The sequence below is a fragment of the Erythrolamprus reginae genome, chromosome Z (assembly GCF_031021105.1).
Source record: "Erythrolamprus reginae isolate rEryReg1 chromosome Z, rEryReg1.hap1, whole genome shotgun sequence".
Classification (NCBI taxonomy): Eukaryota; Metazoa; Chordata; class Lepidosauria; order Squamata; family Dipsadidae; genus Erythrolamprus; species Erythrolamprus reginae.
The window spans coordinates 92401738-92415159 of record NC_091963.1 but is presented as its reverse complement, the minus strand read 5'-3'; positions in this window follow the sequence as shown (position 1 = coordinate 92415159).

Below are 13422 nucleotides of genomic sequence, written 5' to 3'. Positions count from 1 at the left end.
CGAACAAAAATGTCGCTCCCCTCCCAGCTCTTATCTCGAGTAGCTCGTAAGTAGAGCTGCTCGTATGTCGAGGTTCCACTGTATGTTCCTTTAACTTTGACCAACCAAACTAACTTTACATTCCTTCCTGTTACTTCTAACACTGTTGGTGGTGGTTTGTTCTCTGAGCTTGCTGTTTAGCTTATGAAAGTTTATCATCAGGCTAGGTGATATCCTGAGTGGGACTTCAGTTGGGGATCTACTGCCGAGGATGTCTCCTAGCCTGGTGATGAAACATTTCGAAGCTGAACAACAAGCTTGGAAAACAAACCACCACCAACATCTACCACCTGAGCTACAAATATTTTCTATCATTACTACTTCTAGCTTTAATTCAATGAAATATTATTATAGAGTTTGATTTCTTTTCGATTCTTCTTTATCTTGTTTGTGCCCTATGACAATCATTAAGTGTTGTACCCCATGATTCTTGACAAATGTATCTTTCCTTTTATGTACATTGAGAGCATATGTACCAATGACAAATTCCTGATGTGTCCAATCAAACCTGGCCAATAAAGAATTCTATTCTATTCTATCTATTCTATTTAATCACACAGATTTCTTCAAGGCTTTACAAACTTATTCTGTAAATCCAATAAGAAAACAATTTTCCAAGTCATTTTGTTGGTTTATCATTTGTATTTCCCTTTTTTAATTTTTAAAACTAACCCACTTTCTTGTGTTTGTCTAGTAAAACATTCTTTTCCAAACTATTCTCTTGTCTTGTCATTTGTAATCTTATCAGATAAAATTTGTTCCAGATCTGTTAATCATTTATTAACATTAGGTATCAATAGATAGAAGAAATCATTACTACCAGTGTTGATCTTATAATTGCTAACTTCTGGCTCCATTCATCCGAGATCTGCTTTAATATTTCTGGTGTTGTATATTGTATCATTCTGTAAATTCCAGTATTAATTAATAGCAGCCCTGTATTTTTTCCTTCTGCTTAAAATCTTTAGTTCCCTCTAGTGTTCAATTTATAAAATCATCACTTACCTTTTGTTATGATATGCTAAGATAAACAAATGAAAACTTGTTTATTTTTATAGTTGCTTTCAAATTTTTATAGTAAGAGTCAGTATTCCCATTTGCAATCTATAATTTATATAACTCTATAATCAAAACACTTATTTAGCTTTGTTATTTATTTCAATTCTTAAGCTTTTAACTAAATTTTCTTTTAAATCATCTGATAAAGTCTTTTCAAACCCATCATCCTAAAGTTCTCCACTAGTTTTAAAATAATTAATAATTTTTTAAAATTGGAAAATGAAGTTTTGAAAACTTTGTTCCCTTTAAAAGTCTCCACTGCAGTTGCAAGGACAGCTGATTCTGTCATCTCCTAGTATTTAAATCAATAGAAAATCACTGTGCTGCAGTCTCTTTATGAATACACATCTAGAGCACAGGTGGGTGATCTCCTAAGCTTTTCAAAGATGTCCCAGGGAGCTAATTTATCAGTTCTTTTATTTTTGCCACGGTTGCCAACTCTGCTTTTGCAGAACCATCTCCAATTGACAATATTCCACTCTCCAGTCTTACCATTACCCAAGAGCACAAACAATAATAGGGGAATTTCTTTAGCTTGTCACTTGTGTTGCTTCATCTTGTTCTTTTTATTTTGTATTTAAACAAAAATACTAACAAATCATTATTTGGTGTAGTATATTAAAGAAAAGTGAGCCTATTTTTTGAAGAGGAAGATTCTTTTTAATCTGCTTCACAGACTTGTTGTAGAGAAAATTGGAGGCAGGACTACTAAGTAGAGACAGTCCTTGTTTAGTGACTGAAATTGGTTCCAGTGAAATGGCTGTTAAACAACTATTGTGAAGAGGGAGGAAGAAGGGGGGGGAATTACTGCCTTCTCATTCAGATAAAGTTCTGTCATACAGGGTTCTGTATCTGACCCATCCCATCCCCCTTTTCCGACTTTCAAGGTGAAGAATTTACTTAAATAATCTATTTCTTCCAGAGTTGGCTTTTTTCCTTGTGATAGAAAACGTTTTTTTCTTATCTAAATGCTTTTTTCCTATCTGTGTATTTATATGCACGAACACCCCTCTATCTTGGCACCCATGCCAGTAGACACTCTTTACATTCAGACACTCCACAAACTGCTATCTAAGAAAAATTACATGGTTTTGGGGTCTGACGCAAGAGAGGGCATTTCAAGCTGTAAAGGACCTCCTCTTGGAAAAAAGTTTCCTGATACAATTTAGTGAGACATTGCTGGCGGTACTGTTGTGTGATGCATCAAATTTTGGAGTGGGGGCAATCCTGAGTCATAGATTCCAAGCCATGAAGCCCCTATTGCCTATTTCTCCAGGATTCTGTCAATCATTAAGAGAAATTATGGTCAAATTGACTGGGAGGCCCTTGCTGTTGTAGCTGGGGTAAAATGTTTCCATGAATACCTTTACAGGAGGCATTTTAAGCTGGTCATTGATCATCAGCCCTTATTAGGGCTCCTAGCGGGGAACAAGCCCACGATGGACACTCTTTCTCCAAGAATGCTGAGATGTTTTTATTTCTTGCTGCCTGTTCTTATGCACTAAAATACCAGCAGGGCCATGTGATATGCAAATTTCCTGCGCTCCTGCCCCTTGCCAGATGTGGTGGATGACTGCGCTCTGGGCATCCCAATCCTTTCGATCGACTCTGCTGTGCCGGGGTCATTATTCACTGGACATTACAGTCAAGAACATGGGATTCCGTACTAGTTTGAACTGGGTGAGGAGGGGTGGCCACAAGAGCCGGTAAAACCTGATCTCTAACTGTATGCAAAAAGACAACATGAAATAGCAGTAGAAGGGGAGTGTCTATCATGAGAGGATATTCTAAGGGGTTCATGAGGTGCAACCAGGGGTGGTCAGGAGAAAGGCACTGGCAAGGAGTTATATGTGATGGCCCAATATGCACAAACACATAGAGAACTGGGTCACAGGGTGTATGCCATGCCAGGAATCTAGAGCTTTTCCCCCAAGGTCCCCTGCCTACAAGTGGAAACAACCCAAAGCTCCTCGGTCACGCATATACATGGATTTCATGGGTCTATTTCATGGGCAAACATTTCAATATTTTAACATTAGAAATGTTACTAATATTAGAAATGTTACTAATATTAGAAATGTTACTAATATTCTAGTTGACGCATATTCAGAATGGTTGGAAGTGGAAAGGATGCATAGCATGACATCAGAGGCAGTCATTAGAGTTCCAAGAAAATTATTTGTTACACATGGGCTTCCAGATACAATACTTTCAGACAATGGACCGCAGCTAACATCAACACTGTTTGAAGGATTCCTAGCCAGTCTGGGAATCAAACACACACTGATCATTCCCTTCAAGCCAAGCAGCAATGGAGGCCCTAGGCCAGATCAGTCCGGAAGATTGGTAGGCCTGCATAGACAAAATCTTAACAACACAGCACACAATCCCTGGTACAGCTACAGGGAAAAGCCCTGCAGAACTTCTAATAGGATGAAAACTCTGGTCTCTCCTTGACAGGTTACAGCCAAATTATTCAAATGAGAAGGAAAGTTTCGGTGTACATCTTTTGATCCAGAAGCGCCACCCAATGTCAACAAGGAGTCCAACTCGATCGAATCCAACACGTTGGGTGAGCTATTCCAGAAGGTTCCAGAGAGGGAGCCAGAGAAAGAAAACACATCCTCTCCAGTCTCAGCCAATGCCCCGACTAAATTGCGCAAATCAACTAGAGCAGTTAAACATCCTATATATTTAAATGATTATGTATGTTAATTTAGGGAAGGGATGTTATGTCCCAAGAAGCTGGGAAAAGTTTTCACTCTAGTCCAACAAGGAAGTGGAGCGGGGAAATTCTAATTGACTTCTTTCCCAACGGGCTCCCTATTTAACCCTGCTGTTCTGTTCGAAAAAACTCCCTAATGTTATGTTCGGGTCACATACGACCCGGACCGAAAACTCTTCATTTGAAGTGCTTATGTTTGGTCAATTTGAAAACTTTTTTCACTTGGATAGTAGTCTGAACATTTCTGCACACAATGATATGAAAATTGAAATGAAAAAAGTAAATCTTATTGGTTTATTTTGCGGATATATTGCATGCCCCCCCCCCCGTTTTTGTGATTTTTTTTTTCAATTTATGGATAGTTTTGCTTGCAAAATACATTCTATTTTACTAAAGTTGGTGTGGGATTGGTAGCTTGAACATTTCTGAACATAATGATATGAAAATTGAACTGGAAAAATTGATGCATATTGGTTTATTTTGCACATAAATGGGCCCCCATGCTTATACTCAAATAGGCTTATACTCGAGTCGGCTTATAACTCGAGTATAAGACAATATGGTTTTATATTCAAAAATAAACCAATAAGAATCATTTTTTTTCAGTTCATTTCTATTTTTCTTATGTTCAGGATTGTTTCAAAAGGATATTCCAAATATTTCTAGCCAAATATGTATAAAAAGTGACAATAATGGCACACAGCAAGGCCGAGGGGGGGTGGCCCTTTTGTGGCAAAAATAAACCAATAAGAACCATTTTTTTCAGTTCATTTATATTTTTCTTATGTTCAGGACTGTTCAATTTAGTATATCAAACCTTTTGGGGGAAAATTCCTTAGGGATTTGTAGCCTTAAAAAATAGAAATTGACACGAAATTCAGAAAGGATGGGGGGAGGGGCTTTTTGATCAAAATAAAAATATAAGTCTCAATTTTTCCAGTTCAATTTTCATATCATTATGTTCATAAATGTTCAAACTAGTTTTCCAGTTGAAAAAGTTTTCAAAAAGATCAAATTCAAGTACCTAAAAAAAATATTTTTGGTCCGGTCATATACGAACAGAAACAGACTCGAAGTGATGATTTTTTTTTTGCCCAGAAAACAATTAGCCACCACCCCAAAAATATTTTTTGATGATCAGCATTGTTAATTTGAGTAAATGAATGCCTAAGATTTTAAAGAATATTTCGGATTTGGAGCATAAAAAAATAAAAAGTGAAAATGGATGCAAGCAGCCGAGGCGGGGGGGAGGCCTTATTTCTGATGTTAAAAAACCAATAAGAATCATTTTTTTCAGTTCCTTTATATTTTTCTTATATTCAGAAATGTTCAAGCTACCAATCCCATACCAACTTTAGTAAAATAGAATGGATTTTGCAAGCAAAACTATCCATAAATTGAAAAATATTCACAAAAACGGGGGGGGGGGGGGCATGCATTATATCCACAAAATAAACCAATAAGATTTACTTTTTTCATTTCAATTTTCATATCATTGTGTGCAGAAATGTTCAGACTACTTTCCAAGTGAAAAAAGTTTTCAAATTGACCAAACATAAGCACTTCAAATGAAGAGTTTTTGGTCCGGGTCGTATGTGACCCGAACATAACATTAGGGAGTTTTTTTGCCCAGCAAAAACTAAGCCCCCCCCCCCCCCCCCAAAAAAAAAATTCTCATAGAGAGAACCCCTGAAATGATGAAAAGTCATGAAATTTCAAGTTTCAGATATGCAGGGAAATTTTTTTACAGGGACTCAAACTTGGCTTCGGGTCGCATACGACCCGAACAGAACAGCAGGGTTTTAAACCCCTGCCAAAAGTAGTCAGGGGCTGATGTTTGCTCACTATAACTAATAAAGAGTGGAAGTCTCACTGCCAGTCTCCTGCCTCTTCAGTATCTAAACTCAACAAGCAGCATTTGGCTACAATACAGTTAATAACCAAATAAACAATTCACTAATGTTACAGGTGTTGGGTCTACCTATATGCAGCTTTATCATTCCTCTCTAGTATTGTTTCCTGTATCACATTGCTACTCTAGGATTCATCTCTATTGTTCCTATGATGTATTTCCTGTTCCTGTTGTATTTTACACTCTCTAATAAGATTACTAATAAGTAATGGCTTGCATAGCATTTTAATTACGCCACATGAAATATGGTATCAGAAATAGCCTAGGATTTTGCCAATTACAAGAAGATCAGCCACTGCCTATAAGCCCAGAACTGTTTCATCTACAGAGGAATGTTTAAATATTGTATTTGCCTGCATTTCCATAATCTTTATGGCCGGGATCACAGTTGAAACTGACCATAAACTGCTAATAACCATGTTCAAGATGCCTTTTTTGTGTGTTCCCAAACATTTACAGAGCATGATGCTTATCTTGAAGCATTACAATATCAACATTGTCTACAAGCCAGGAAATGAAATGTATATCAATGATAACCTGAGCAGAGTACTCAATTTCTCTTCTTGCAATAAAATTCATTTTTTCCTGCATTCAGACCTAAGCTTAGTACACAAAATCATCTATCTTAACATCCTATCTGTTAATAACTACTTTAATTTCAATCACAACAGATACAAACTAAATGTAATCCACTCTAATCTTGATTGCAGAAAATACAAATACAATAGAGTAACAAATGTCTGGAACACTTTACTTGATCCTGTTGTTAATTTCTCTAACCCCCATACCAGTAATGGGCAGCCAAAATTTTTACTGCCACACTGTAGATGTGGCGTATTTTGTGGGTGCTGCTTGATGATCATGTGACTGGGTAGGAGTGGCTTGCCGGCCATGTGACTAGGTGGGAATGACTTGAACGATCATCATCGTTCAAGTGAACTGTTAAGTTCTTGACTTACAACCTCACCAGTGTCGCTCTCTGGGGTGACAATTTGCTTCGCGTTTCCTGTGCTCTTTCCTGGGTCGCCCCCTACCTCAGGCTGGGTAGCTAGACGAGCAGGTGCCGATCAGCTGTTGAGAAAAGAGGGGGGAGGAAATGGGTCCACTGCAACACCTGTTGGTGCTGGTCTCCCTGCCGCTTTCCGAGGAGGAGGAGGATGGAAGGAGGGGATGGTCAGCTAAAGCTGGACACACAGCTTTGTTTCTACCAGTGGAACTGCTTTCCATCCCCTCCTGCCTGCTGCCCACCCCTGCCCCATACCTTTTATCTTAAACTATCTACCGTGGATCTTACACATTTCTTAAGAGGTTCCTAGATTGGTGTGCGTAAATGCATCCGCGTGCCTACCATCCCTGTCCTACTATACCCATTTGTATGTACTCGTTTTGTGATTATGCCTATGTTTTGCTTCTTTATATCCATTTATTAGTGTTGTTTTTTCATTGCACTTGTTGACAAACAAACAACATATAAATAAATAAAAAACATCAGATCAAGTGACATCTGGAGGAGAGCACGAGCATCATATGGTTTGTTTGTTGCAACAGGAACAAAACACCTTTGCCAAGTCAATTAAGCAGATACCAATCCTAATCTCACAAATCAGTGGCTATATCAACTCAGGCAGTACATAAGACACTGATGCAGCTTTTTAGGCACTGAAGGCTATTGCTCTGAGTGAATAACCAGATGAAAAGGAGGCAGTCCTTGTAATTGTGAAGGAATATTGGTCCTTCAAAGATGAGATTAGTGTACAAAATGGTATCTTGTACAAGGGTCCAAAAGTCACAGTGCCAAAGTCATGGAGAGCAGAGATGTTATTGCGCATACACTTAAGCCATTTTGGGGGTGACGTTTGCTACAGAGAAGCTGTGATACTCTATTGGCCTAGTATGCAAGGTGAATTCAAAGACCTTGCTAGTAATTGTCCCACTTGCAATGAATATGCATATTTGCAAAAGAAAGAAACCATGATGTCATATGAAATACAGTACACTCAAGTCCTTGGCAGATCATCAGTACACATATGGTTTTTTTTTTACAAGCTTTTTATTTTTATTTTTTACTGACATATCAATGTGTGAACAGCTTGGCAGCTGAGTGTCTTATATTTTAGTACAAATAAAATATTCATAATATCCTAAGATTTTTATTAATATTTATTGTTTCTTCATTGCTTATTTGACCCCTATGACAATCATTGTGTTGCACCACATGATTCTTGACAAATGTATCTTTTTCTTTTATGTACACTGAGAGCATATGCACCAATGACAAATTCCTTGTGTGTCCAATCACACTTGGCCAGTAAAGAATTCTATTCTATTCTATATTTGCTACAGTTGACAAGTTTATATAGTTTGGTAATACAGTGATCCCCCGGGTATTGCGATCCCGATCATTGCGAAATGGCTATATGGCGATTTTGCAACCCGGAAGTAAAAACACCATCTGCGCATGCGCGCCCTTTTTTCTATGGGCACGCATGCGTAGATGGCGCCGGGCAGATCAGCTGCTGGGCGGCTTCCCTAGGTCTTCCCCCTCTTGCTGGCGGGAGGGTGAGCGGCGGGCATCAGCGAGGAGTTTCCCCGCCGCCCACGCAAACTCCTCGCTGCCGCTCGCCCGCCCTTCGCCCGCCCACGCCGTTCATTCTCGCCGCTTCCCAGCTGAGTCCTGAAGCGAATTGGCTTCAGGACTCAGCTGGGAAGCGGCGCGAGCGAGCGGCGTGGGCGGGCGAAGGGCGGGCGAGCAGCAGCGAGGAGTTTGCGTGGGCGGTGGGGAAACCCCAGCGCCGCTTCCCAGCTGAGTCCCCTTCCCAGGAACCCCAATCTTCGGCTCCTCGCTAGCGCTGCGGAAGTAAAAACACCATCTGCGCATGCGCAGATGGTGTTTTTACTTCCGCAGCGCTACTTCGTGAAAAACCGATCATTGCGGGGGGTCCTGGAACGGAACCCTCGCAATGATCGGGGGATCACTGTAATAGTACATATATTTTTGTTGAATTATACTTTTTAATTATTTAGTTATTCAGTAATATGTTATTTTTATACCAATCACCATATTCTGAATATAATTCCTTTTACTACAAATAAAATATTAATAATTTGTTACAATTAACACACTTATATGGTTCTAATAGTAATACACATGCTTAGGTTAAATAATCTTCCATTATTTAATTATTCAGTATTTCAGTATGTTAGCCAATCACCATATAATTCAAGCATTCTTAATACTATCATTGTTCAATTCTGATTTCCCCTCTTATTATTACTTCAACTTATTAAATAAAGTGTGTATTCCATTAATCCCCCCCTTTCTAGTTTCCATCCTTTTTCTAACTTTAATTATGCTACTATTATATTTAAAGATATTCCCTTTCTATCCACACTTTAGAACAAATAAAATAATATTCATCATATTTACTACATTTGAACACACTCAAAACTGTACAAACTATGGTAGACTTTAGGAGAAACCCTCCCATCCCACCATGACTCACAATACTAGACAACACAGTATCAACAGTAGAGACCTTCAAATTTCTAAGTTCTATCATATCTCAAGACCTAAAATGGTCACCTAATATCAAAAACATCATCAAAAAAGCATAACAAAGAATGTTCTTTCTGTGCTAACTGCCCAAGAAGCTGCTGATCCAGATGAATCATTGAATCTGTCATCTGCACCTCTATAACTGTCTAGTTTGGTTCTGCAACCCAACAAGATCAACATTCAGAGAATAATCAGAACTGCAGAAAAAACAATTGCTGCCAACCTGGCTCCCATTGAGGACCTGCATACTACACGAGTCAAAAAGAGGGCTGTGAAAATTTACTGACCCCCTCGCATCCTGGACATAAAATGTTTCAACTCCTACCCTCAAAACATCACTAGAGAGCACTGCACACCAAGACAACTAAAGACAAGAACAGTTTCCCCCCCCCGAATGCTAAACAAATAATTCCCTCAACACTGTCAAACTATTTACTAAGTCTGCACTACTATTACTATTTTTTTCTCATCATTCCTATCACGTATTTCCTCCCACTAATGAGTGTATGACTGTAACTTGTTGCTTGTATCCTTAATATTGTTTTTTCATTGCTTATTTGACCCCCTCTAATAATTAAATATTGTACCTCATGATTCCTGACAAATGTATCTTTTCTTTAATGTATACTGAGAAATATTCTATTTTCTATATATATAGGGTCATCGTGTCATCTCGTTTTATTTGTTCGTTTGTCTGTCCTGTTTTTTCATCTACTCTTTCAATTGGTTCCTCCTCTTTCTGGCCGTCTTGGTCTTTCGTTGTCCGTGTCTTATTTTTCAGTTCTTCATCTATGCTCTGCATTTTATTCATAATCTCCTTTTAGTCTTGTCAAAGTATCGTTAATACTTAATATCGATGCAGCTTCTTCCCAAATTGCACTCATTTCTGGTTTAATTTAATTTTGTTTCTTTTTTGTCCAATATTCTAAAAAACATATATTCAAACCCAAGGTCACTTCTCAAGAAATTCAATATTCATGAATCTTTATATCCCAAAGCTATTCAAACTGTTCCTCTGGGTAATCTGAAAACAGAAGCTTCATAAATTCTTCTGTAAATTTGGTCCTGTGTTGAAGCCTTCAGGAGTCAGTTTGATAACAATGTCTTTCTTGTTCTCACATATACATCTCCAATAGCCAAGTACAGTACACTGTATTTCCAGGATTTGGGGAATGTGTTATACCTATCTTTTGCCAGCAGATGGCACTCTTAAATCAAATTTCAACATTGAATTTCCAAAATATAACAATGATGATAGATTTTTTAAATACGGTAAATACTGTAGTTGTAGCATTTTAAAATGCCTATCCAAAATGACATCTGACCAATTTAAAAATCCAATTTTCTCTATTTTAAATGATTTTTCTGCCTTCTTTTTCTCTTATTACTTATATGAAATAATAAATAATAGAAATATGCTTTAATTAGAGTAACTTCATATTTCAAAAATCTGATATGCAATGTAATCTTAGCTGGAAATCATTTCTGGACTTTTCTTCTAAACATTGGAATTATACTACATCATAAATGTGAACTTTGGAGTCTATATTTTATATACATATATTTTATATATCTGATATATAGTCTACATATAATTTACAGTTATTTTAAGTGTTCTTTTTTATTAGTTTTTAGTTTTTCACTTACTGTCAATCACATACTGTATATTAGCAGTATGCTAATATAATAATTAAGTACTGTATATCATACTTTGTTAATTATTCAAAAGTTTTTCTTTATCTTTCAATCTTTTATTGCTTATGCTACCTTTTCTTTTTCTCTTCCTTAAATTATTTCTTACTTTTATAAAATCGAATTTGTGTTCAATATTCTTTTTCCTTTTCATGTGAAATTATATTTCTTTTTACAAAAATAAGACCAAGGATAAAATATAATATAGTCTACTAATGGGGGGAAAAGAGCGGGATGTGATTTCCAGGAAATAGACTTTCAACCAAGCAGGATTTCTGGACTGCATTTGAAAAGGGACCTAATTCTTCCCTCAAGATCAGAGAGCCATCCTTTTAAAAACCTGGGTGTTCTGTTTGAAAACATACCCTAATGTTATGTTCCCGGGTCTATTTGACCTGGACTGCAAATTGTTCATTTTAGGTACTTATAATTGGTCTTTTTGAAAGCTTTTTTCACTTGGAAACAAGTTTGAACATTTCTGCACACATTGAAATGAAAATTGAAATGAAAACATTAATGCTTATTGGTTTATTTTGCTGATAAAATGTGCACACACACCCGTTTTTGTGAAATGTTTTCCAATTTATAGATAGTTTTGCTTGCAAAATGTGTTCTATTTTACTAAAGTTGATGTGGGATTGGTAGCTTGAACATTTCTGAACATAATGATATGAAAATTGAACTGGAAAAATTGATGCATATTTGTTTATTTTGCACATAAATGTCTCCCCCCCGTGTTCATTTATTTCAATTTATATAAAAATTATGTTGTTAATTTCAAAATTACATACTTGTTTTTAGTAAAATGGATTTCTTTCATAAAATTAGTTGTCTGGCTATCATGTGCTTGCCTTTCAAAAGGATATTCCAAATATTTCTAACCAAATATATATAAAAAGTGAAAATAATGGCACACAGCAAGGCCGAGGGGGGGGGGTTGACACTAGAGACACTCCCCGAAACGAAGAAACCACCTTTGATGACAATCTGATAAACAATGATCAAGAATTACAAAATCAGAATGACGAGTCAAACAAACATGGACCAGTTACCCGAGCAAGAGCTGAGGCAAGAAAGGAGAAATTTAAGGAACCAACACCGCAACAATAAACAACCCCAAATCACACTATTTTCAACAAACATAAATGGTCTGAACTCATATAAAAAGAGACAAAAAATATTCCATAAACTATTTGAAAACAACTATGATGTAATTTCACTACAAGAAACCCACATTAAAAATGAAGATACTACTCTTTTAGCTATCCCCAACCTTAAAATTAAATCTGAGTTTGAATTCTTTTGTGCTTCCGCCTCCGAAAAAAAGAGAGGCATAGTTCTATATGTTAAAAAAATTTATTCTCCAACATTAATATATACCGATGAAAATGGTCAATTACTAATTGTTCAAATAACTTTACAAAATAAAAGAACAATAAATATAATATCAATATATGCACCATCTGTTAGACAATCTTCCTATTTTAAAAATTTACACAAAAAAATATTAGAATTAGATCTAAACAATTTTGTAATAATTGGAGACTTTAACGCAATAGTCGATGTAAACAAGGATTATAAAGGTAACTCCAAGTGCCGTACTCGTAATATTATTCCCTCTACCTTTAAACAAATAATTTATGAATATGCCTTAAAAGACATTTGGAGATACTTTTACCCTAAATCTATACAATATACCTTTTTTTCTCCCCCCCATCGAACCTGCTCACGTATTGACATGGCTTGGTCTAATATAGAAATCATAAATCAAATAATTGATGTTCAAATACTCAATGCAACTTGGGCAGACCACAATCCCCTCCTACTCACAATAAGAGACAATATACTTACAACACTCCGCATAGATGGTCGATGTACTCAACAGTGATAAATCAAAAACAATTCCAACATAAAATACAGAATGATATCCCCCCCCTTCATCCAAATTAACTTCAATGGTGAGATACCCAACGAAATAGCGTGGGACGCCACTAAAGCATATATACGCGGTATTTACATTTCATATACAGCAAACAAAAACAAAGAAAAATATGCGCAACTTCAAAAACTAAACATCTCTCTTCAAGAAGCAGAAAAACTACTTTGCAATGATCCTAAAAATAACATAATTCTATTAGAAATAAACACGATCAAACATGAAATAAATTTATATAACACAACAACACATTGCTCAAAAGGTTAAAAATGCGAAACAAACATACTTTGAATCGGCCAACAAACCAGGACGTTGGCTTTCTCTCAAACTAGCCCATCAAAAATCTGATAGAAACATAGATGCTTTAGTTGACCCTTCTGGACAATTGAAAACGACCAATTCTGATAAAAAACAAATTATCCAAAACTTTTATCAACAACTCTATCAAGTCTCAAATTTGGATGCCGATTTAATATCAAAATATTTACAAACAAATGAACAAA